Genomic DNA, 25,230 nt, shown 5'->3' on the forward strand with positions numbered 1-25,230 from the left:
ATATTGTTAATGAATAAAATAGAGCGGTTTTTAGGAATTAAAGTGATTGTAAATCAGATCTGAAGTTAAATTAAGTAACCACTACAAAGCATATGGCTTGTCTCCTTAAAGGTTCTATTTATATCCCCTGGATGACAACCATTAGGCAGTACATAGTTCCCTTAGCCCGAGTTATAGAGGTCTAAAAATATATTTCCTGGCTTCCACCAGGAACTGGCAGAGTCTCAAAACGGAGTTCGTGGCTTGGCCAAAACACAACCATTCTTTCAGACCAGTGTTGTCTGCATTTGGGAATGGCTAGATCCCATTAGAACAAGAGGAAGAAATATTTACCCCGTGATTGAAAATTTAACCTTTTCTTGTTTGCCTTTGTGGTCTAAGGCACACTTTGGGAATCGCTGGCCATGAGCCAAGCATGGGCTCTAGAGTAGGTTAGTTTTATCCACAGTAAACACTGGACTAGCTTCTAGGATCTTCTATCACATTATTAAGTCAGGATTTTTTTCAGGTGTTTCAGTCTTGAACCACCACTTCATGACTTGACTTACCCATCTGGAAGTTCATTAAAATCCCATCACAAACTCAGAGATGGCATGTGCCACAATGATGTAAATTTGGATGGAAGATGATCAGCCATTGACTCCCCCATTTTCCTCCAAAGCCCATCCCCCATCTCATTTCTCTAACTTCAAGCTAACACGTCTTCATGTCTTATTTAACACACTTTGCACACCTCACCTGTAGCCTTATGGCTGGTATTGACTTACCATGGTGGAATCTGAGACATTTCCCCTAACAGATACATCCTCTCTCCTCACAATCAGATTCCTTCTCCCTCTCCGTTCTTTATCTCCCAAAGGCACACAATTTCATCCTTATCCCTGAGGCTACAAGCTCCCCTTTCTTTATAACCAGTTAATGAATGCTGCTTGTCCTTCTTTCCAAGTATCTCCTGTCTCCTCTCAAATCACCATTTCTCGCCAGAATCTCAAAGTCTAGTCATTTTGCCCTATGCTACTATGCCTTAGCTCACCTCCGTGCCTCAGTCTCACCACCCTTTCAACTTGCCTCACATGAACACCTTCATCTTGCAACCCTTCCGCTCTCAATAAGAGAATCAAGTGGATGTGTTTCCACAGGGCCCTCAATATACTCCATAGTTAGTCTGACCATATGGACTGCCTACTTGCTCCTTGTGATTCAAATGCCAATCATTTCCGTCTTAGAGAAGCTGCCTATGCCACACAATCAAAACCCCTGCTCCCAGGCAAAGGTGAATGAGCACTCAAAGTCATTCCCCTCATCACAGCTGATTGGACCAGGGATGGACATCTGGCCCTTTGAATCTTGCATTGAGGTTCAGTGATACTAGTGCATCTCTGCCATAGTGAGGTGGCCACACTGGGCAAAGAAAACAAACGATTCTGCAGACAAACCAAAATGTATGCAGCAGTAAAATCAAAAGAACTAGGAAAGAGACACTAAGTTCTCTAGAGACACATGGAGAGTCATCTGAGCTCCTGACTCCTAATTTCTGGCTGCTGTTTTTCATGAGGCCCCAGTGACTTTCTTGCCAAAGTCCTTTATCCTCCAAAATTACACCTTCTAAAGCTAGCTGGACAGGGCTCTGTTCCTTGTAGATAAATCTGAATAAACTGTATTTGAGCACCATGCTTCTCTTGTACAGATTCTCTTCCCTTCCTTAAACACTATCTCCTTCCTTCTTCGTCTTACTCTTGGCCACATTTTTGGAGTTAACTCAGGCTCTGCTTCTTCCAAGAGGCTCTCTTGCTCCAGCTTTCATTGATTTATGCAAAGGTGGGAGGCAGGGTGGTGGAAAGAAAGAGGCTTGGAAACTTCACTCTTTACTTGCTATGCAACCCTCCCCTCTCTCAGCCTCCATTTCCTGATAGGGAAATTGAGTAAAATATAATTTAGTGTATAAGTTTCTTGTGATGTTATACTAGATAGCATACATGAAAATGCCTAGCCCAGTTTCCACCCTCTACTCAGTGCCCACTGAATATTTCATTGAATTCTTGTATTTTTTTTTATTTTTTACAGAATTTTCATTCATTTCTTGTATTCATTCATTACTGCATGTTTTTATTCTTACAGAAATTTTCTTCAATATCAAGCTGATACTAGCTGGCTACAAAGGTATAATCAGTTATCCAGAACTACAATGATGTAGGCCCAATCATCCGCAAATATGGGAGAGTTCAAGAGATGTGTTCTTCCAGTTCAAGGGGCAAACAGAACCCAAATGAAGTTAACTGAATGCTCAGCCTGGATCACCACATGTTTATGACCCAACCTGACCTCAGGATATGGAAGGACCCTTGGAGAGTGAACCCAAACTCAATTAAAATTATTTTTTCTAGAAAATAAAGACTCAATTTTTCAAGTATATTACTTGTATTTTTTTCATCAATTTATCTGCATATTTTCTTACATTTGGAAACACATCAAGGAAAGAAATAAAGATGATTCTGTTGATAAGTTGATGAAAATGAAATTTCTAAGCCAGGAGAATTTCAATTACATTAGGAAACACTTGAACCATGAAAATTTTAGCAGATGTAAGAGTACAAGATCACACAACCTGGAAAAATAACTTAAAACAGACAAGTAAAGAATCTGTGTTTATAATCATTTCCCATAACCCCTAAATTGACAAGTATACTTCTGTTATTCTTCAACTCGTGGATTTAAACGACCCTCAGAACTGGTTTTGCAAAGTTGCTGAAGGATAGAAAAAATACAAGGCAAAGTTTCAAGGTGGTTAGTCTCATATATTTTTTCTCTTCTTCTATAAATTTGGAGAAAATTTGGTGTAGGCATTAGAAATATATCAGAATACCTGATTTCCATTCCTTAGATTATTATGGTATTTGGCAAGCTATATAATCTCTGTGTCCCATTTTCCTCTTTCCTTAAATTGAAAGGTTGCTGGTGGGAAACAAAAGTAGTACCTTAATACAATCACTTTGGAGGGTACTTTGGCAATGCTTATTAAAATGTAAAATGCATACACATTCTGATCCAGCATTTCCCTTCTCTGTGTATCTTGAAGAAAACCAGCACAAGGAAGTATATGCATTTAGAAGCAACAGGAAAATTTTTGAAACAAACCAAATGTCCATCCAAAGGGAATGACATGAAACAAACGATGGGACATCCGTAGGATGAAATATTCTGCATTAGCTAGATACAATGTATGGAGTAAATTAATGTCTAGTAGTATGCAAAGGTCTCTAACATGTATCATTAAAGATAAAAAGCAAATTACATAAAATGCAGTGCTATTTATAGAAAATACACTAAACAACATTGCATATTTTCTGCAGATACATATATTTGTATGTCAATGTTCACGAAAAATTTGGAAGATTGCACAGAAAACTGATAAAACAGTTAACCTGTGTACTCATTTGGGAGAACAAAAAGTGTCAAAGGGGACACTGATTTCATTTGTACGGTTTTCAGTTTTTCACAAAGAACTAAGGAGGTATTCACAGATTACATCTGCAATTGCAATTAATGTTTTAAAAATCAGAGTCATAATCTTAGTCCTTTCCTAGTTCTATTTATATTGGAAAATTATGGATAATTTATTATTTAGAAATCTTAACTTATATGATATATATTAACATATGTAAATGTAACTAGTATCCTTTAGTCTACCAAATATCCCTTAGTCTATGATTTTGTAAAGCCATACCTGTTTTATAAGCAAATCGTTGGGAATTACCTATCATCTCAAAAGGAAGTAACATAAATGGGAAATGGCTTTATAGATTTGTAGCCAAATATTTAGAGCTGTCGACAAGATATTTAACACAGTCTCCAAGTAAGAATCAATAATGAACCCGTTTTACAGAGGATCAGTGGCTACAGTTCTGGGGCTCTTTTGAACTGAAAGAGCTCAAAGCATAGTGTTGTCACCAATTCTATCACAAAATTCTAAGGCATAGAATAAAATGCTATGTGTTTAATAAAAAGGATCTGCTATAAGGCATCATATCTTTCTAAATGGTTAACCAGCAACCCCACCAGTATCCCATTCAATATTCTTTTCCCAAGAGCTAACTCCAGATATGCCTGGACACCTTTATATTTTTCCCCCAAGTATTAAGAAGAGGAAACGCAGTTATAGAAAACAAGGAAGCACTATTTGGTAAAACTAAATACAAGTTAGTGGAGGCAAAACCTTATACTTTTGCCGACTGCATTTGGCACTATCTCCAATTTATCCAAAGCAATCACTAGCCTATTGACCAAAATTGTTAAGATGGTACCCTATTCCTTACATCTGATGGTGACTTTACTTAAAGCATATTATTAGTACTGCTACTCGAATAAGATGACTTCAAATAATTTCTGTATCTACACAGGATAATTAATGACTATGAAAGCTCATGAGAGGGCTTTTAATGACTTGGGGTCTGTCCCTTTATTTCACATTCCAACAAGATTTTAAGTTGAATTTGAAAATATTATTCATTTCTCTTCTGGAAGGAGTTAGTTCCTTGTCCACCTCAGTCTCATCCTGAGAAATTGGCATTCCTTCCCTTTTATAGGGCCAATCCTGGTCGTGGCATATCGATCCCACCCTGTCCTGCCTTCCTCAGGACTCTCTGTTTAATTAACCATCCCTTCTTCCACTTGCTTTTCCAATTCCCCTCCTTTTCCCTGATTCCTTTTGCTCTACACAGCAACACACACTCAGGTTTCCCCAAACAGAAATAAAAGTCCTTCCACCAATGATACCACACTCTGAACCCAGAATCTTCCAGTCCTCCTCAGGCACCGGCTTATGCTTCCAGATGCCTTGATTTCTTCTTCTCCTTTACTCAGTTAACTCCACCATCTCCAAGATACAGGTTTCTTTAACTTTTAGGTCCAGTAGCCTGTCTCAGTTCTCACTGCCTTAGGTCTGTCTAGAACATTCGACACCATGGGTTATATATTCCCTGAAATTTTGCCCCCTATCATTCTTCCTCTTTTTACCAGTTCATTGACTTTCACTTCCTCCTTTTCCTGTTTACATGTAAACCTGAGTCTTGTACAGCCCCTGTATTGCTTCTCACAGGCACATGTAAGTGTGACTCTTTCTACCTCTACCCTGCTGAGAGATCTCATCTAGGTTTGTGCCACCTTGCATGATGAAGGGATGGAAGGGATGTTGTTATTCATGTAGTTTATGTGAGTGATTTATATGAGTTGCATAACTCCAGGAATAGAACAAGAAGCACGTTCCCTGGATTGAGGCTGTGCAAACAGGGGGTTCTGAACTCACCGGGAATGCATGCTTTCAGTTGTTTCAACTGTCACTTCTGGCAACTGACTCCCACATCAGTATCATCACCACCGATACGTCTGATTCAAGGGTCAATTCCATATTCCCAAAGGCCTGCTAGACATTTTCACCTGGGCAACCCGCCAGCTTCCGAGGTCAGTACTGAACTCAAAGCTGTCTGTCTTTCAAAGGTCATCCTTAACTTGTATATTCTAAATCTTTCCTCGATAGATTACACGGTGTTTTACAAGTTAAAAGGATCAATTTTAAAAGTTGGTACTTCACTGGTTTTGTAAAGAAAAAGACATTCTTTGCATAGGTATGAATGTTGAATCTGGATCCAATTTACATAATTAGTTAGTTAATTAATTCCATAGTTGGTGCTTAGATTATGCTGTGGATGCTGTTTGTGTCTGCCTTGGAGTTAATGAAAAATCTAGATTATCCAATTAAGTGTAACAGAGAAACCAGTTAATAGAGACTCCACTTTCAAATTCTGAATTAACAAATTATTCTGATCATTCAATTTCTGATTCCTGTTTTTAAAAACCAAAACAAATCTCTAATAAAATAAAATATAATATGATTTTATTGTAATGAAATTTGAAAGTTATGTATGGTCACGGTAGAAAAATCCTAACTGTGAGGCAAGTACAAATAAGCAAAATGAAATCATTCATAATTCCACCAGCCAGAGAAAACCACTGTTATTTTGGTGCTTATCCATATACTTCTAGGCACTTTCCCTTTTTCAAATATTTTTGTTCATTTTCCTTCATCATCTGCATATTTTTCTTGACAGCAGAACATGAACATTTTTATGTATGATTTCATTTGACAACATCATTTTTAATGCCTGCATGGGATTCCATTATAAACATACAGCATAATTATTTAACTGATTTCCTACTGTTGAATAGTTAGTTTAATGTCCAATTTGTCAGACAGCTGATCAGTATCACGATGAACTTCTTCATAATTTCTGCCCATTTGTATGATAATTTTTTAGAATAATGCATTAAACATGAAGCTGTAGGATCAGAGGACTTGAGAACTTTTATGCTTTTGATAAATATGCCTAAAGCCACCCAGAAAAACCTAAACAATTAAATTCTCTTCAAAACAGGTTGAGTGGTGTTCACCCCCACCATTGTCAACCACCGGATCTCTTAGTTTTGGAAAAAAGGAAACTTTCTGGGTGAAAATAATTTTTTTTTTAATTTGTATTTCTTTGGTTAGTAGTGAAGTTAATAATTTTCTTATATGTTTTTTGTGCTTGTATTTCTTTTTTTCCCTTCTTTGTTTTGTTTATTTGCTTGCTCACTTGTTTTAGTTAATGGTACCTTCATATTCTTTGGTCATTTTTCTGTTTTTCTTATGTTCTAGTTATGGAATAAGGATTTAAAGCTTCTAAATGTCACCTGCTTTGTTTGTTGGGGCACCTGGGTGGCTCAGTCGGTTAAACATCTGACTTCGGCTCAGGTCATGATCTCACAGTTTGTGAGTTCAAGCCCCACATTGGGCTCTGTGCTGACAGCTCAGAGCCTGGAGCCTGCTTCAGACTCTGTGTCTCCTCCTCTCTCTGCCCCTGTCCTACTCGCACTCTGTCTCAGTCTCTCAAAAAGTGAATAAACGTTAAAAAAAATTTTAATGTCACCTAGTTTGCAAAAATTATTCCTAGTTTGCTTTGTTTTGTTTTGTCCTTACATTTGGTCTTTTAATGTGTGAATTATCTTTTGTGGAAGTATTTTTTTAATAATGTTGTCAAGTTTATTTTTACTTTCCTTTTTTAGATTCTGCCTCTTTTAGAAAAATCTACCGTTCCCAACGAATTTAGTACCTTTTTCATATGTTCACTTTTTTTAAAAATAGTAGTTAGGTAGTGTTTATGAACCTTCTGTTCTGTTTTACTGATGTGCCATTTCCATGTCAATAAAATGCTGTATTAATTGTTTTATACTCTTTTTCAAATTTGATTGGCAAAATTCCCTCTTTGTGTTTCTCAACTAGTTTTTTCAAAAAAAAACACATCAGATTGACTTGAGTTATTTTCCAAATTTAAAAATAACTTTCCAATTTTGCATTTGCATTAATTTAATTTGGGAATAATGAGTATCTTCAAACTGTTATTATTCTATTTAGAAATACAGTATATGTATTTATTTAAAACTATTTTTTGATTCCCTTGAGAACATTTCAGATTTTTCAGAAAATATGAATTATATATACTTCACCAGGTTTTAAAAATATGTAAGTATTTTGTATTTTGGGTTGCTGTCTTGAATGTCATCTTTACAAACTTTTCATTATCAAACCTAAGGAAATGTCTCCCTTCACAAATTTATTTTGGAAATACTCTACTTATTGAACCCTGCATTAGGATTATTACTTATTTTGGAAATATTCTACTTATTGAACCCTTCATTAGGATTTTTTTTAGTTGATCCCATGTTTTTAAAGTAAGCAACCATGTCATATGTAAATTATAAAATGGCTTCTTTTTTTCTAATATTTATAGTGCTTACCTCATTCTATTGAACACTGTTCACTAATACAAATAACAATGAAAAAATCTTGGCTTTTTCTCAACGTAATAGGAATGCCCGCAAAGTGTTACTATCACGTATGATGATATTGGTGTCGGCTTGAGATAGTACACTTCCATTCTTAATTCCTAAGATATTTTAAAAATTGCTAGGAATAGATGTTGAATTTTATCATGTCTTTTGTCTCTTTATTAGTATAGCCATGTGGTTTTCCTCCACATGCAGTGGAGTATATATATAAGTTCTCTAATATTTCAATATTCGTACATTTCAGGATCAATTTCTACTGTATTACATTGTATTTTTATTATACTGTTAGATTTTATCTATAGACACTTTCTTTTTCTTAATGTTTTTTTTCGTTTATTTTGAGAGAGAGAGAGAGAGTCTGCACGCATGCAAGCAGAGGAGGGGCAGAGAGAGAGGAGAGATGATCCCTAGCAGGTCCTGTGCTGTCAACCACAAGCCCGACACGGGGCTCAATCTCACCAACACTGAGATCCCCTAACCTGAGCCAAAATCAAGATTTGGATGCTTAACTGACTGAGCCACCCAGGCGCCCCTATCTATGTAGATACTTTCAATCTTATTCATTCAGTAAAATAATTCTATAGCATGGTTTATAAATAGAATGCATTATATGAATTAACAGGAAATAAGGCATGTAATATTTTCATTTTCTCAAAACTCCACATATATTTCTACATGTTTGAAACAAAGTCTACAAAATTATCTTAGGTAATACTTTTCAAGAAAGTTGCATATAAAGCCTATATATATTCAGGAATGTCTAATGGGGCGTGGGACTCTCCCTCTTTCTCTGCCCCTCTCCCACTCATGCTGTCTCTGTCTCTCCCAAAATAAATAAATAAACAAAAAAAAAAGAAAAGAAAAAAAAGAAATGTCTAATAAATGAACCCTTAACTCAAAAAGGAGTTACATCCATTCGGCTGAGCAAAATGGCACTCCATTGCTACCTTTTAGGGAAAATGACTGACTTAGAAATCACTAACTCATCAGACACACTCACTATGTGGTTTTGAAATGCCTAAATGTATATCCTAACAAAAAGTAAAAATTAATTCTAAGCATAATATCATAAACAAAAAGGGTTAGACCAGTCAGCATTATGTTCTGGTTGATACACTAGCATTGTGGTAAATAGAAACAGACGCTCACTCACATTGTCTCTTGAGACACTGGTAATCAGCCAAGAGATCTATTTTTAGTAAAATACTGTTTTTAATCTAGTAATCTTCTACTCCAAAACAATTTATCAATTGTCGCCAGATTTACAAAGTGGAAGCAAAGACAATTAAGGCCTCCCCCAAAATCTGGATTTTCAAACAAAAAATTTCATGATCCCTAGATCTTCCCATGAAAACAAGTAAGTGTATGTCTTTGAAGAGAAGGAGCATTTTGAAGTATTACATCCGGTTCTAGGAACAGTATTTAATAGGATGTGGAAATTTTACAGTTGACCTTTAAAGTGGGACTGCGTTGAAAAGGAAGAAGTTCAAAAAGGGTAAAGTGTTACATTCCATTAGTGGCTAGAAATTTCAGGCAAGAATAAGCAAGGCGAACCCATGGCAGGGTTTCAAATACATTCACATGGCTAAACCAATAACAACCAAATTTGACAATCATACACTGCACATTTCTGGAACTCCCTTTCCTGCTGTTTTCTTCTTGTTATCAACATTCTGGATAACTTTCAGTTGCTCCTTACAACTCAGCACAGGGTAAAACAAACTACTTTAGAAAGCTGTTTGGTAGTACCTATTACAGATGGCTATACCCACTGCCTGTAACCAGTAGCGTGCTGAACAGGCTCCCATCAGCTCATTGAGCTGATTGTACACATCTTTTCTCCCCTCTGCATTCCAGCACGTGACTGCTTATAACTCAGCAATTTCACTGTGAGGTACATGCCCAGCAGACATGCCTTCACAGCTGCAACATAGATGTGCACTAGAAAATCCATAACAACACCATTAATAATAGCTCCGAACTGGAAACTATCCAAATGTCCATTACAGTACAATGGATAAATACATGTTGGTACATTCACACAATGGAATATTACATAGCAGCAAGAATGACAACTGCATGTGACATACAAATGAGTCTTACAACACTGCAGTAAGAGAAAGAATCCATATGCAAAGAATCCATAAAGCTCAAAAGAGCTAATCTATACTATTAAAAATGAAGAGATTATTCTTGGGGGGAAGGGAAGTAACACCTGGAAGGGAGCACGAAAGGAGGACAAAGCTAAGGTTGGGGGCGTGAGGACTCTAGGATTCCATTGAAAAAGTCCTGTTTCTTAATCTGAGTATCAGAGGGCTAGTTACATGGATGTGCTCAGGTTGTGAAAAATCACTGAGGTATACACTCAGGAGCTATGTACTTTTCTAACCATATTTTATATTTCAGTAGAAAGTTAAAAAGAAAACAAAGAAAAAACTCAGTCAGGTATCAATTTCTGGAGGGGTTTCTCCTACTAGAGATACTTGTCCACCTAACCAAATGGTTATGAGACTTTATTATTTTTTTAAGTTTATTTCTTTATTTAGAGAGAGAGAGAGAGAGAGAGAGAAAATGCAAACGGGGAGCGGCAGAGAAAGAGGGAGGGAAAGAATCTCCAAGCAGCGTCCTGACATGGAGAGCCCAACACAGGGCTCGATCCCACAACTGTGAGATCATGACCTGAGCCAAAGTCCAGGGTCAGACGCCTAGCTGACTGAGCCACCCAAGCACCCTCTGTGAGACATTAAATACAAGTGTAAACTATATAAACAAATGACCCATGCAGTGCCTGGCATAAAGTACACGCTTAAAAAAGTATATTTATTCTCATCATCATTCTCTTATCTGAGTTACCATATCACTTTGTATATTCATTCTCCACTGTACTGTAATCATGTTTTTGCTTCACTTCCGTTCCCACTAGATGACCAGCAGCTTGGAGCACAGAACAACTTCTTAATTATATCCACAGGGGCTAGAACAGAGTGGGTACTTGGTAAATATTTGATGGAACTGAATAAAAGCCTGTCACAAAGCTCCAAGACTCTGTGATTAGCAGGGTCCCAGGTGACTTGGTGGTCATTCCCTCCCTCCATCTAACTGACCATGTGGTTGAGTCACAAAGGAAGTTAAAAACCGCTGCCCAAGGCCAAGAGTGTGCTAGCACTGAGGCAGGCATCTCCTGGGGTGGGAGAGAGAGCTTATATTTTGTGGTAAAGAAATGTATACACGTTTCCTTCAAATACTGATTGAGATCCTTTAGATCTCAAAGTGAACTTCCATGTTCACGGTAATATTCTTCACAATAACCAAGGAACGGAAACAGCTTAAATGTCCACTAACAGTTGAATGTACAAAGAGAATGTTACATGCATACATGCACACACAATGAAATATAATTTGGTCTTTAGAAAGAAGGAAATCCTGGGGTGCCTGGGTGGCTCAGTCGACTAAGCGTCCTACTCCGGCTCAGGTCATGGTCTCGTGGTTTATGAGTTCGAGCCCCATATCAAGCTCTGTGCTGACAGCTCAGATCCTGAAGCCTGCTTCGGATTCTGTGCCTCCTCCTCTCTCTGCCCCTCCCATGCTCATGCTCTGTCTTTCTCTGTCTCTCAATAGTAAATAAATGTAAAAAAAAAAAAATGTTAAAAAAAAGTTAAAAAAAAAAAGAAAAATCCTGCCATTTCAACAACATGGATGAAACTGGAAGGCATTATGCTAAGTGAAATAAGTTAGACACAGAAAATCAAATACTGAATGATCTCACTTATATGTAGAATCTTTAAAAAAAAAAAAAGCCAACCTCATAAAAACAGGAGAGCAGAATGATGGTTACCAAGGCTGGAGGGTGGGAGAAAAATGGAGAATAGGAAAAAAAAAAGTAAGTATGATGGTGGTTGCCAGGGGCTGAGTGGAGAGTGTCTTGGGGAGCTATTATTAATGGGTACAGAGTTTCCATTTTGCAAGATGGAAAGGATTCTAGAGGTGGATGGTGGTGATAGTTGCACAACAGTATAAATGTACTTAATACTACTGAACTTATGATAAAGATAGTAAATTTTATGTTATGTGTATATTAGCATACACAAACAAAAAGAAATATATATACACACTTCCATTTACAACAGACCATAGCATCATGGCAGTGTCAGAGAGAGATACCAGCATAAGCTGCTGGAAGGTCATCAGACAACACCTGCTGGGATCCAGGTGGATAAGGTTCTAGGAAGGTCACGGAAAAAGTACTGAACCAAGGCAGGAAGAGGACTTAGCCATGTTACCATCAGTCTAAAAAAGAGATGGACAATATCTTGACAGTCAGAGCCTGGCATAAAGACACACATGGGAAACCTCTGGGTAGAAGTGGTTCCAAGCATGAAGGACAAATGTCATAAAGTATAGGTTTTCAGAATGTGGAGAGGGAGACTCAGTCATCTGAAAGGATTCCAGAAAGAAGAGCAAAGCAGAAAAGCAGACCTAAAAGCCACTGCAGATCTGGCAATAACTTCTGGGTCCTTTCTACTTACTTGGCTGGCGAGTACTCAAGTGCCAAGCTGGGTCACCTTTCCATAACATTGCTCTAGTGCCAAGGGGCTTTCTGGTAGGCAGCAGACTACAAAGCATAGGGTTTTCAGACCATGAACATCACTGTCCTGTAACTCTGCATTTGGTGGCTGTAAATAATGCAGCCTCCAAACTGTATATTCATCTAGGACACTAATAAAGACTGGAGCAGGACCTAATGAGAGTACCCACATGTAGATAAAATGGGAAGGCAGGAATGTATAATCTTTTAGGTTTCCTACAAATTCTGAAATCCTGTGCTGATAACTAGTTGAAAACATGGTAGGTTTAGAAACCCTGGCTCTTAGTTAAAATAATAAAACTAAGCATCACAGAGAAACTGTCACCTCAGACTCATTTCCATCCAGTCTTCAGTTTAGGAGGCTGATTTTGTCGGTCTATCTACCTGTGGATCAGCCAACCAAACCAACTGGCCATAATAGATGCCTCTGACCAAGGATTGTCCTTTTGGTGAGGCCCTCTCTTCTAGAGTGGATTCACTCAGGAAATCAAATTAGATATGAGAACATGTTGCTCACTGTGTATAGAAACAGAATGAAAGAAAGAAGGAAAAACAAAGGAAGGAAGCAAGGAATGGAAACATGTGATGATGACATTCACCATTTGTTTGTGGCCAACACAGTGCCATTTGTGTGCAAAAACTGTTTTAAGTGCTATGGATTCAGTGTTGCGTAGACCTTGAGAGACTCCCCTTATAGAGTATGTAGGTCTAAACTGGTGGTTCTCAAGCATTGGGGATTTTGATCCCCATTTGACAATATCTGAGGCCACTTTTTTGATGGTCACAACTGGGGATGTGATTGGCATCCAATGAGTAGAGATCAGGAATGCTGACAAATATCTTACAATGCACACAGCAGCTCCCTCTTTCCCAACAAAGAATTATCTGGCCCCAAATGCCAAGAGTGCTCAAGTTGAGAAATGATGATCTCAAGAGAAAGAATAAATCAACATTGACAGAAAGTGCAATGCATGCACATATAGGCTTCTACCTAAGTAATGAAAGGGGACAATCCAAAGTGTGTGTGTGTGTGTGTGTGTGTGTGTGTGTGTGTGTGTGGTGTATGAATGGTTTGTCAGAAAGTTTTTTGGAGCAGCTGACCCATGACATGAATTTTGACACAGATTATTTGAAAAATATGGGGAGGGGGGCGCCTGGGTGGCTCAGTCGGTTAAGCGGCCAACTTCAGCTGAGGTCATGATCTCGCAGTCCATGAGTTTGAGCCCCACGTCGGGCTCTGGGCTAACAGCTCGGAGCCTGGAGCTGCTTCGGATTCTGCGTCTCCCTCTCTCTCTGCCCCTCCCCTGCTCGCACTCTGTCTCTCTCTGTCTCTCAAAAGTAAATAAACATTAAACATTTAAAAAAAAAAAAAGAAAAATATGGGGAGATAGAGAGGGGAAAAAAGAAGGAAACAATTTGTGTTCAAGACAAAGGAACAGCCTATGTGAAGGCACATAGGAACTATGTGTTACCATGCTGGAAAGAGGGCCAACCTGAGTCACCATGGGATCTGAAGTTTGAGAGGCAGGCAGGGGCTAGATGATGGTGAAGATGATGCTGAACCAGAGTCTAGATCAGCACTGTCCAATCAAACTTTTTTCAGTGAAAACAAATGTTCTAAATCTTCACTTCCCAATATGGTAGCCACTAGTCTCATATGACTACTGAGTACTTGATAAGTGGCTAGTGAGACTGAGGAAATAATTTTTCTGTTTTATTTAATTTTAATTAATTTAAATTTAAATAGCTACATGTAGCTAATGGTTACCATTTTGGACAGAGTTAATCTAGACATCTTTGAAAGGCTAGAAAGGAGAATGGTCAGATTTGGACTTTTAAAAAAATTTTTTAATGTTTATTTATTTTTGAGACAGAGAGAGACAGAGTATGAGCAGGGGAGGGGCAGAGAGAGAGGGAGACACAGAATCTGAAGCAGACTCCAGGCTCTGAGCTGGAGTTCGACACGGGGTTCGAACTCATGAGACATGAGATCATGACCTGAGCCAAGTCAGACTCAATCAACTGACCCACCCAGACGCCCCTCAGATTTGGACTTTAGAAGATCTGGAAACATCCTGGAGTATGGCTTCAAAGTTTAAAGTACATATGATTCATCTGGGAATCACTAAACTCACTAAAATGTAGGTTCTATTTCAGAAGGTTTGAGCCTCAGATTCTACATTTCCAATGAGTTCCCATGTGAAACCAGTATCACTGGTCCAGGACCACACTTTGAGCAGCAAGGACCTTCAGCAACATTGTCAAATAGAACTTTCCACAGTGCTGGCAATCCTCCATATCAGAAATGTCAATGTAGTGACCACTAGCCACAAGTGGCTACTGACCATCTGAAATGTGACTAATGCAACTGAGGAAGTAAATTTTTAACTGATCCAATTGAATTTCAATTAATTTAAATTTTAAAAGTCACGTGGGCTAGTGGTTATAGTGCCAGATTATGCAGATCTAGAGCCCTGCTACCCAAAATATGTCAAGTTGTTTACCCAGTCCACAGGGAAGGGAGTACAGAAGTGAGAGTAAACATATAAAAACTTTCATAACAAGTTGTGAGGGTAATTTCAGGTCCATTCAACCTAATAATTTAAAAACTGGATGTATAGTTTGCATGTCTAAGTTTTTTTTTTTCATTTAATTTTTCTAGTAATTCATTTGTATCACATTTTATAAAAGTATTGATCTATGATGGATTGAGGCAAAAACCGGTCTCGTCCAAGGAGAGTTTGTGAAGCACAGCCTAGAGGACAAACGTGAAGGTAGGGTTGCAAGCAGAAAGCATGAGATGTGCTAGGAGACCATTCCAGCAATCCAGGTGGACAGTGGGGGCAGAGAGGAATTAAAAGACATCATCCACAATGTTTGGTGACTGAGTGGACGTGTGTGTGCACGCTCTCATTCGTAATCAACGTTGGTCATTAAGCCCAACATTCAGTCACTGGAGCAGAGATACAGGCCAATTGTTATTCACCTTTTATCTTATTTTTTGTGTTTTCTATGTCTCCAAAAGTTTATCATTAGAGTAACACTTCACTCATAAGGGATGGAGAAGCAGACTTACTTAGATTTGCTCCACTTATTAGAATACATTTAATTGGAATGATCACTTCCCTATAGCACTGTCATAGATCATCAGACATACTTTTCAATAAGATTTGGAGTAATGCTAGCCTCATTGTTCTATTGGTAAGTCAACTTTTGAACAGGTTGTTCCAGCAAGTTTGCTAATTTCATATATTTTATTTTAATTTTCATGGGTGTTGAAAGTCAAAGTGACTGACCATTTCTGACTCTCATTCCTAAATCTTTGGACCATGCTTCATATGAGCCCTATACTTTCACTTTTTATCTCCCAGCTTCCAGTTTTCTTTTGTAACTTCAAACACTGCATAATGATATGATGTTCTTAAAGTGTAGGTATATTGACCTTCAACTAAAAAGCAATTCGAAGTTGTATGTGTTGGCACAGAGGGAAGGTAGTATTGGGGATGTGCTGTCAGATAACTAAAATGTATTCACAAAGAATAAGAGCTAAGTTGAGCAGCCAAAAGTGTGCCATTCTATGAGTTTAGTTTATTTACTATTTTATTTTTCTTTTAAAGTGATCTGGAGGCTTTCCTATATAGGACTTTGGATTGTCTAGACCTGCATCGCCCAATATGGCAGCCACCAGTCCTGAAATGTGGCTGGTCCAAACTCAGATGTCTTAAGTGTTAAATAAACATACCAGAATTCCAAGAATCTGTACCAAAAAGAAAAAGAAAAAAGTGAAATACCTCAAAAATTTTTGTACTGATTATATGTTGAAATGACAATATTTTGGATATACTGAGTTAAATAAAAATATTTTTAGTGTTTTTCCTTATTTCTTTTTATTTTTCCAGAATGTAGCAGCTAGAGCATTCAACATTACCTATGCAATTAAAAAATGTTTTTAAGTTTATTTATTTATTTTTGAGAGAAAGAGGGAGAGAGAGCACAAGCAGGGGAGGGACAGAGAGAGGGAGAGAGAGAGAATCCCCAGCAGACTCCACACTGTCAGCACAGAACCCAATGCAGGGCTCAAACTCATGATGTGAGATCATGACCTGAGCTGAAATCAAGAGTTGGACACTTAACAGACTGAGCCACCCAGGAGTCCCAACATTACCTATGTAAGGCATAGGCACTGAATCGATCCTGAAAGATGGAAAAGCACATTTTTGCAACAAGCCAAAGAGAAATAGGAGGTTATGAGGCAAAGAAGATAAAGACAAAAGAACTCAAAGAGTCCTGGTAACTCCTCCAGGCAAAAGCCAGAAGATATGGGAAAAGCACTCAACTATAGTTTAAGAATTCCAAAACCAATGCAACTGGTCCCCTACTTCTCTGTGTGTAATGTAAGCTCAGCCATCACAGCGACAGTGTGCTCAGTATGATCCAGGCACAATACAGCGGCAAAGTTGAGGGAGATGACTGGCCTGATGAAGTCTGGCACAATGTAGAGAGTGAAGAGAAAACAGCCAGAAGTGTGCATGTTCCAGGGAAAGCTACAGGATCAATGGACAGATGAAGGTCTGAGGTTGGGGCAAGGAGCTCACAGTGAAAGGTGAGCTTGTAACCAGAGGCACTGGTGGAGGTCATCAACCGGGGGTGCCAGGAGAACCTCCAAATGACACAGAATTCTCAGTGACTGCAGAAGATGTGGCTTGACATCAAACAATACCAGAGCCCACCAGTCACCAACCAGTGACCATTGCAAGGACAAGATGCCTTCCTGTGCACCCAGCTCTCAACTTGTGACGGGAAGGACAAAGAGTACAACTCTTGCACGGGTCAGGTAAGGCAGCGGAAACTTAAGAAGACCAATGGTGACCTAAAGCTTTAATCTGGAAAAGACTGAGAGTTATTCAAATGAAAACATCAAACATTTTCTGTGGTCAGAATATTAGCAGCTTGAAAGTAAGGTAAAATAGAAAAGAAAAATCATTTTAACAAACACTTGATTAAGTCAGCTTTACTGTTAGCTTCGTAAGGTCACTCTCCAGCCCCACTGGCAGAGGTGAGAATTTGAGGGTGAGAACACTTTGGCAGTCTCTACACAGCGCCTTTTAAGGAACATTCTCAGGTCTTAGTGATGAAGTGCTTCACACAAGCTGAGCTAAGATAGCCCATTGTGCTTGTCATTTCGGAGGAAAATCAAATAAGTAAAACAGCAAAAAGATTAAGCTAAAAGTTCACCTCCAAAGCACAAAAGGGATTTGAAGTATGCTGAGACACAAAATGTCAGGAAATTAAAGACTACCCCAGTTTTTACGATTCTAAGGTATTGTAAACCTTATGTTTACATACCAATGACAGATCTAATTTGAAAATCTGCAGAATTTTTCTCTCCATATATATGTGTCATAAAGAATGGCACTCCCACTCAAAATATTTGGCAAATATAAATAGAACATAGCCCCCAACCTTACGACTGGTCATTTAATTTTTTTTTTAACGTTTATTTTTGAGACAGAGAGAGACAGAGCATGAACGGGGGAGGAGCAGAGAGAGAGGGAGACACAGAATCGGAAGCAGGCTCCAGGCTCTGGGCGATCAGCCCAGAGCTTGACGCGGGGCTCGAACTCACGGACCGTGAGATCGTGACCTGAGTTGAAGTCGGATGCTTAACCGACTGAGCTACCCAGGCGCCCCACAACTGGTCATTTAAAAGAAAGTTGTACATACTGTATTCAGACTCACTTGTGAAAAATTCAACTGGAAAAAGAAATCGCTTCTGAGACTATGGGGAAATGTTCATTCCTGACAGGATATTGATATTACTTAATTACTTTAATATTTAGTTGTGACAAAAAGAATCCTTTTCTTGTCAAGATACATACTGAAATATTTGTGGGTGAAATGATAGAATGTTTGGGGAAAATCATTCACTGCTTCAGAGGCAGCAGAGAATTAGGTGAGTATTTCCATAAAAGTATTTATGAGTTAGGATGGCTTTACATCATTACACCATTAAATCATTTACACCATCACAGTGGCGGACACATTCTATACATTCATTGCACTTTCTCTTTCTTTGCATAGGTTTGAAATTTTCCATAATAAATACATTTTTAAAAATGAATATCACAAATATGCTGAATATCACAAAAATGCTGAGAAGAAGAAACAAGACATAAGAGAGTGCACACTACATGATTCTAGGATTATAAAGCTATAAACAACAGACAAAACTAATCTAATGTATGAGAAGTCAGGAGTGTGACAACATTTGTTAAAGCCATATAATTAATGGAAGGAACATGTGGGTGTTTTGGATGGGTGCTTGGAATATCCTCTATTTCTTGATCTGCACAGTGGTTACCTGGGTTTGTTCAGCTTGGGAAAACTAGTTTGAATTATATACTTTCTATCTGTATATTCTTCTATATGAATAACTCCACAAAAAGATTTTTTTAAGGTTTTTTTAAAAGCTGATATATTGAGTGATGGTTACTATGAAATTCACTAGTTTCTACATGTATGGTTTATGCCTCATATGTATGGTTTATATGTAACAATAAAATGATTTAAAAATGTATCTCAGTTGTCTCAACCCAGCAACACTACTATGAAAATAAGGTAGTCTAGAAATTATTAGTCATAAACAAAATGCTTTCATTTTCTGGTCTTGTCTATTCTTAATAATAACAGCATTTATTGAAGACACACTGGGTGCTGGTTGAATCTCTAACCCCCTAACCCACCCTAGAAGATAGATATTCTCTCATTTATAGAAAACAAATTTGTGGGGGCGCCTGGGTGGCTCAGCCGGTTAAGCGGCCGACTTCGGCTCAGGTCATGATCTCTCGGTCTGTGAGTTTGAGCCCCGTGTCGGGCTCTGTGCTGACAGCTCAGAGCCTGGAGCCTGTTTCAGATTCTGTGTCTCCCTCTCTCTCTGACCCTCCCCCGTTCATGCTCTGTCTCTCTCTGTCTCAAAAATAAATAAACGTTAAAAAAAATTAAAAAAAAAAAAAAGAAAGAAAGAAAACAAATTTGTGGCTCAAGGAGTTAAGTGACTTGCCCCAAGCCACAGAGCTGATCAGTCAGGATTCAAATCCACACCTACCCAGCTCAAAAGTCTATGTGACTATTTCCATTTCACCATGACGGTTTGCAAACAAACATCCAACAAATGTGCAAATTAAGTTAATGTTTATTTTACATTAAGCAGGCTGTTTGTTTCAATTTTGGTTTCTGTGATTAACCAAAATAACTCAAAAGGAAAACAATTTGAAATTGTAAGCAACCATTTACTTTTTTAAAAATTCCATTAACCTCACACGTGCCAAATCTCTCTAATTCACCTACTGATTCTATTCCTCTTGTGCTTTCTAGAGCTTGCTTTGCCTCTTTTTAAGCAGGGACATTAGGGATGATATTAATTCTCCCACCTAAACATCAGGCATATTTCATTTTGAAGAATGGGAGTTCTTTGAATCAGTCTGGGAAAAGACATTTTCAAAACTATTAACATAATATCTTCTTGAAAAGAGGTTTAATCTACATGCATGTGCCTGAATTGAGTCACTGTTAAGAATGTATGATCTTTCTAGATTGTACAAGTATTTGGCTGGATGTTTATATACCCAGAACATAATACTTTCCCATGGAACTTAACCAAGATTTTATGCCCTGGGAAATAAAGAGACCTGGACTTAATTCAACAAAAGCAAATGTGCACAGTAAAACAAGTTTAATGTTCAACTGTTGAATTTCAAATTTAGGTACATATTACAATCAATAGTAAGTAGTCATTCTTCCATTTTCTTAAGAAAAAGAAAAAAAGAAAAAGAAAGACTAAAAGGTCAGTGTTGGGACTCTACCAAGCCTTCAGGCTTGACTGTTCAATTTGGGTTCCTCCAAATGGCTGGCTTCCAGGGTATTTGCCAATGTGATGGTAAGAATGAGTCTTTAAGTCTTGCTCAGGACAGAAAAGTCTTACAGCCTGTTCTAAATAGAGCTGTGAGGCAATATAAATGTTCAAAGAAGGCCTGGGTTTGAGCAACTTATTTGAAGAACAAATTCCCTAAAAGGGCAAGACGCCTTAGAACTGCACTATGGTTTCTATAATAGAAATGGAACCAAGTCCTTATACAGCTCATAAACAAGAAAGCATAAACAAGAAAGAAATACTGTTCAGAACCACATTAAGGTTGGAATATTTACCTATGAGTAGAAGTTTGCTCATTGTAACTGGATAAAGTTGTTTGATTTGGAATAGCTAATAAATACTGAAGTATGTACATCGCTCATAAGTAAAGATGATTTAACTAACCAAACACAATAGCCATAGTAGATTTACATAAAAGCCTGGTCACACATACTTGCTGGGTAGTTGAACAGTATTTATTTAAACAAACAAATAATAACTTACATATACAAAATATAATGAAAGGATTGGGTTTCTTTCAGAGAATACTAAAGCAACAAAGGTCGAGAAAGCAAATTTATTTGTATCTGATTACAACATTGAAAATGCACGTGGAAATAAAATTATTAAAAATAATATAAATTGGGGCAGCATTTAAAAACCTAACATACATATAATTGGAGTCCCTAGGGGAGAAGTGAAAGTGGGACAAAAGATATTTAAAGGTTAACAGTCAAATTCTTGCCAAATTTGGTGAAAGGTATGAATTTACAGATTGAAGAAGGTCAGCAGAACCCAAATGGAATAAATACAAAGAAAATCATATCTGGACTCATCCTATATCGACGTTAAAAAAGAGATAAGATAAATAGGGGTGCCTGGGTGGCTCACTCGGGTAAGCATCCAACTTTTGGTTTTGGCTCAGGTCATGATCTCACAGTTTGTGGGTTCAAGCCCAACATTGGGATCTGTGCTGACAGCAAGGAGCCTGCTTGAGATTCTCTGTCTCCCTCTCTCTCTCTGCCTCTCCCCTGCTCACATGCTCTCTTTCTCTCTCAAAATAAACTTATTAAAAAAAAACAGAGATAAAGAAAAATCTTGAAAGCTGCTAGAATACAAGATATTTACCTACAGATGAACAGTGATTTGAATGACCACTATGGGAACAAGAAGTAGATAAACATCATTAAGGGGTCAAAAGGAAACAAATATGTCACCCTAGAATTCTATATCCAGAAAAAATACCATTCAACAATGATAGTAAAACAGAGTCATTTTCAAAGCCTACGATTAAGAGAATTTTTCTCCAGCAGACCCATACTACAGCAATCCTGAAGAAAAATCTTCAAGCTGAAGGGAAATTACACAAGATGGAAGTTCAAATCTTGAAGAATGAATACCAAGCATTGCAAATAGTAAATATGGGGGGCCGTTTTTTGTAAATTTTTTTAATGTTTATTTATTTTTGAAGGAGAGAGAGACAGAGACAGAGACAGAGCATGAGTGGGGGAGGGGCAGAGAGAGAGGGAGACACAGAATCCAAAGCAGGCTCCAGGCTCTGAGCTGTCAGCACAGAGCCTGACACGGGGCTCGAACTCACAGACCACGAGATCATGACCTGAGCTGAGGTCAGATGCTCAACCGACTGAGCCACCCAGGTGCCCCTGGGGGGCCGTTTTTTAAAATGGTTTTCCTCTTAATTTCTTTAAAATGCATAATATTGTGGCACGCCTGGGTGGCTCAGTCGGTTAAGCATCTGACTCTTGATCTCGGCTCAGATCGTGATCTCACGGTTCAAGCCCTGCGTTGGGCTCTGGGCTGACAGTGCAGAGCTTGCTTGGGATTCTCTTTCTCTCCCTCTCTCTGCCCCTCCCCCGCTCTTGCTCCCTCAAAATAAATAAACTTAAAAAACGTTTTTAAATAAATAAAATAAAATGCATAATACTGTTGAAAGCAAAATAATGACACTATCTTGTACAGTTCAGAATGTATGTAGATATATAATTAACATACCACTACTATGGGGCCAAGATGAGGTAATGGGCCTATATGGTTGCATGCTTCCTGTATGATGGTATAGCAGTAATGCTCTTTTGCAAACTTTCATAATAAACTTGGAAAAATAACAGATAGCTAAGCCTAAATTTCCAGGTATTTGATCTTTCTGCTTCAATTCAGTCTAACAAAATATACAAGCAGACATTTGGGAGGTAAAAATTAAATACATAAGCTTATGAAATATGGATTTTTTCAAGTATCTTTAAATATTGAAACTCTTTGTGAATTTTAACTTTGACCTTGAACTTCTCCAAAAGCTTCTCTTAATACCTATTTTGGTAATGTATTTGGGTTCCTATTTGAGATTTTAAACCAAATGAAGAACCATTCATTGATCAGGGACAAGAGAGCCCAGCCTGAGCTCACAGGGCAGTGACTGTGTGAGCATTATATGGCCTGCTCATATCAAACAAATGCACTGGCAAACAGCCAGTCCAGAACCTTCTCATGATAAGTAACATTTACCTTGCCTTTATTTTGAAACATAAACTGAATCTATAAAGCAATTGCATGGCTCAAGAACTTTTTTCAAACTGTTCATGACTTTCCATTTCTAGGTTCTTACTAAATAGTGGCAAAATGTTGCAGTTATTTTAAAAAATAGGAAAAGATATCTACAATTGGAATGGAAGTCAGCTAAATGAAGTTAATTGACCAATTCTGGTAATCACCTTCATGACAAAGGTGAATTCAGATGCTCTGAGGAAGATGTGATCAAGAATCCTGAATCACATATAGGTGGAAAAGAAAACTATTTGGAATTATACTATGGTTGCCCCAAGTTACATAGTCTGCATTGTCTATAGTCATAACCAATAACCTTCAGAAGGCATTATTCCAAGTTACACGTATGCATATATGCCAAGCTACATATATTACCTCATATAATCTTCAAATATATAAACAGGATACAGCTATTATCACCTGGACTTTACTGCTGGGAGGTAGAGTGCGCTCAAGCTCCCAGTGTCGCCAATAGTGGAACAAGGTTACCATCTAGGTCTGTCCCAAAAGCCCATGCTTTTGAACCTTATGCTGCCTGCTTCTCTTTCCATAAAGGTCTGGCCAGTAGTAATGATGCCAGGACACCAGGCAAATTTCCAGAAGCATTATTTCACTTCTCATCCTGTCCCTTTCTTCACAAGGAAAACACAATTACCTTCTGCAATGGTTTCGTAAGGCTGTTATAACAAAGTATATTTACAAAGTAAAGCCACCCCATGGCTTTAAACAGCAGAAGTTTATTCTCTCACAGTTCTGGAAGCTAGTGATCCAAAACCAAGGTGTCAGAGGACCATGCTCCTATAAAGACCCTAGGGAAGAATCCTTCCTTGCCTCTTACTAGCTTCTGGCAGCCCCTGGCAGTTCTTAGCATTCCTTGGCTTGTGGTTACATAAAGCCACTCTGCCTCCATCTTTACATGGGCTTCTTCTTCTCTGTGTGTCCTCTCCTCTTTACATAAGGACCCCGGTCATTGGATTTTAGGGCCCATCCTAATCCAGTATGACCTCATCTTAATTACATCTGCAAAAAATGTATTTCTAAATTAGGTTACATTCTGAGCTTCTAGGTAGATGTGGATTTTGGTTTGTTTCTTTTTTTAACTTTAATGTTTTAATGTTTAATGTTTTTTTTGAGAGAAAGAGAGAGAGAGAGGGAGCGGGGGAGGTGCAGAAAGAGAGGGAGACACAGAATCTGAAGCAGGCTCTAGGCTCTGATCTGTCAGCACAGAACCCAGTGTGGGATTTGAATTCACGAACAGTGAGATTATGACCTGAGCCAAAGTAGGATGCTTAACCAACTGAGCCATCCAGGCTCCTGGTAGATGTCGATTTGGATACTAGTCAGCCCACTACATCTTTCATGGATCACTATTCTTCTATGAATAAACCCAAATCTGACTCCACACTCTTTGTGGGAATTATGAAAACTTCCATTTGGTTAGAGTTTTTTTGGTGTTTACATGGTTCTGCCTTCTCTCTTTTGCTCTTAAGAACAACTTTATACCGGGGCACCTTGCTGGCTCAGGCATGCAACTCTTGATCTTGGGGTTTTAAGTTCGAGCTCCATGTTGGGTACAGACACTATTTTGAAAAATAAAATAAAATCTTAAAAAAAAGAACAACTTTATATATAGTCTGGGCAAGCATTATTAACCTCAGTTTTTGGATGATGATAGCAAGATTTTAAGTCACTTGATCCAAGTTCAAAATTCAGTTCAATGACAAACCTGGAAGTGAAAACCAGAATGCATGACTTGAACTCGGTTGATTTTCCCAAGTCCACCAGCCCCCCACACAAGCGTTCACCCACTCATCAAAGATGTATTGCATTCTTGTTCTATGCCAGGTGCTATTTTAGTTATCAGGGGCACACAGTTATTCAAAATTGACTCCATGTCTGCAAGCAGTTTGCAAACTAGAAGAAAAAAATCACTCGTTAAACTCTCAGGTTGCTTAAACTGGCCATATATACTTATTAGTAGAAACAATAAATTGAACTCGAAAAGAGGAAGTTTTTAGCATATAATTCAATTCAAAATCTCATCTATCCCACCAATCATGGCACATTTGTGTGCAGATGGAAGGGATCAAGGAATAAACACTCTTACATTAGCAATCGAGCTTAACTCCAGAAGTGTGTGAGTATTTAAATAGGTTTGGACATATCTGAAGCTAGTTTATGTGTAGTGACTACTTTCCATCAGAAAGACATTAACTTCAACCTTGTTTATAAAAGTTTAAAGAAAACTGTCAATACCTTACAGAAGTAAACAGAGCTTGGCAAGCTAAAACTACAC

General features: G+C 38.1%; 1 protein-coding gene and 1 long non-coding RNA gene across 3 annotated transcripts in view; one reads left to right on the forward strand and one right to left on the reverse strand.

Annotated features, from left to right (window-relative positions):
• LOC132665366 (uncharacterized) overlaps positions 1-2,401 on the forward strand; it is an 88,699-nt gene extending 86,298 nt beyond the window's left edge. Inside the window, exon 3 of the long non-coding RNA XR_009604095.3 lies at positions 2,119-2,401. This is a non-coding gene — a long non-coding RNA (uncharacterized LOC132665366). The remainder of the gene's footprint in view (positions 1-2,118) is intronic.
• PLCB1 (phospholipase C beta 1) overlaps positions 1-25,230 on the reverse strand; it is a 695,363-nt gene that overhangs the window by 592,410 nt on the left and 77,723 nt on the right. The window lies entirely within an intron of this gene.

This window comes from Panthera onca, chromosome A3 (assembly GCF_046562875.1).
Source record: "Panthera onca isolate mPanOnc1 chromosome A3, mPanOnc1 haplotype 2, whole genome shotgun sequence".
In the NCBI taxonomy this organism is placed as follows: Eukaryota; Metazoa; Chordata; class Mammalia; order Carnivora; family Felidae; genus Panthera; species Panthera onca.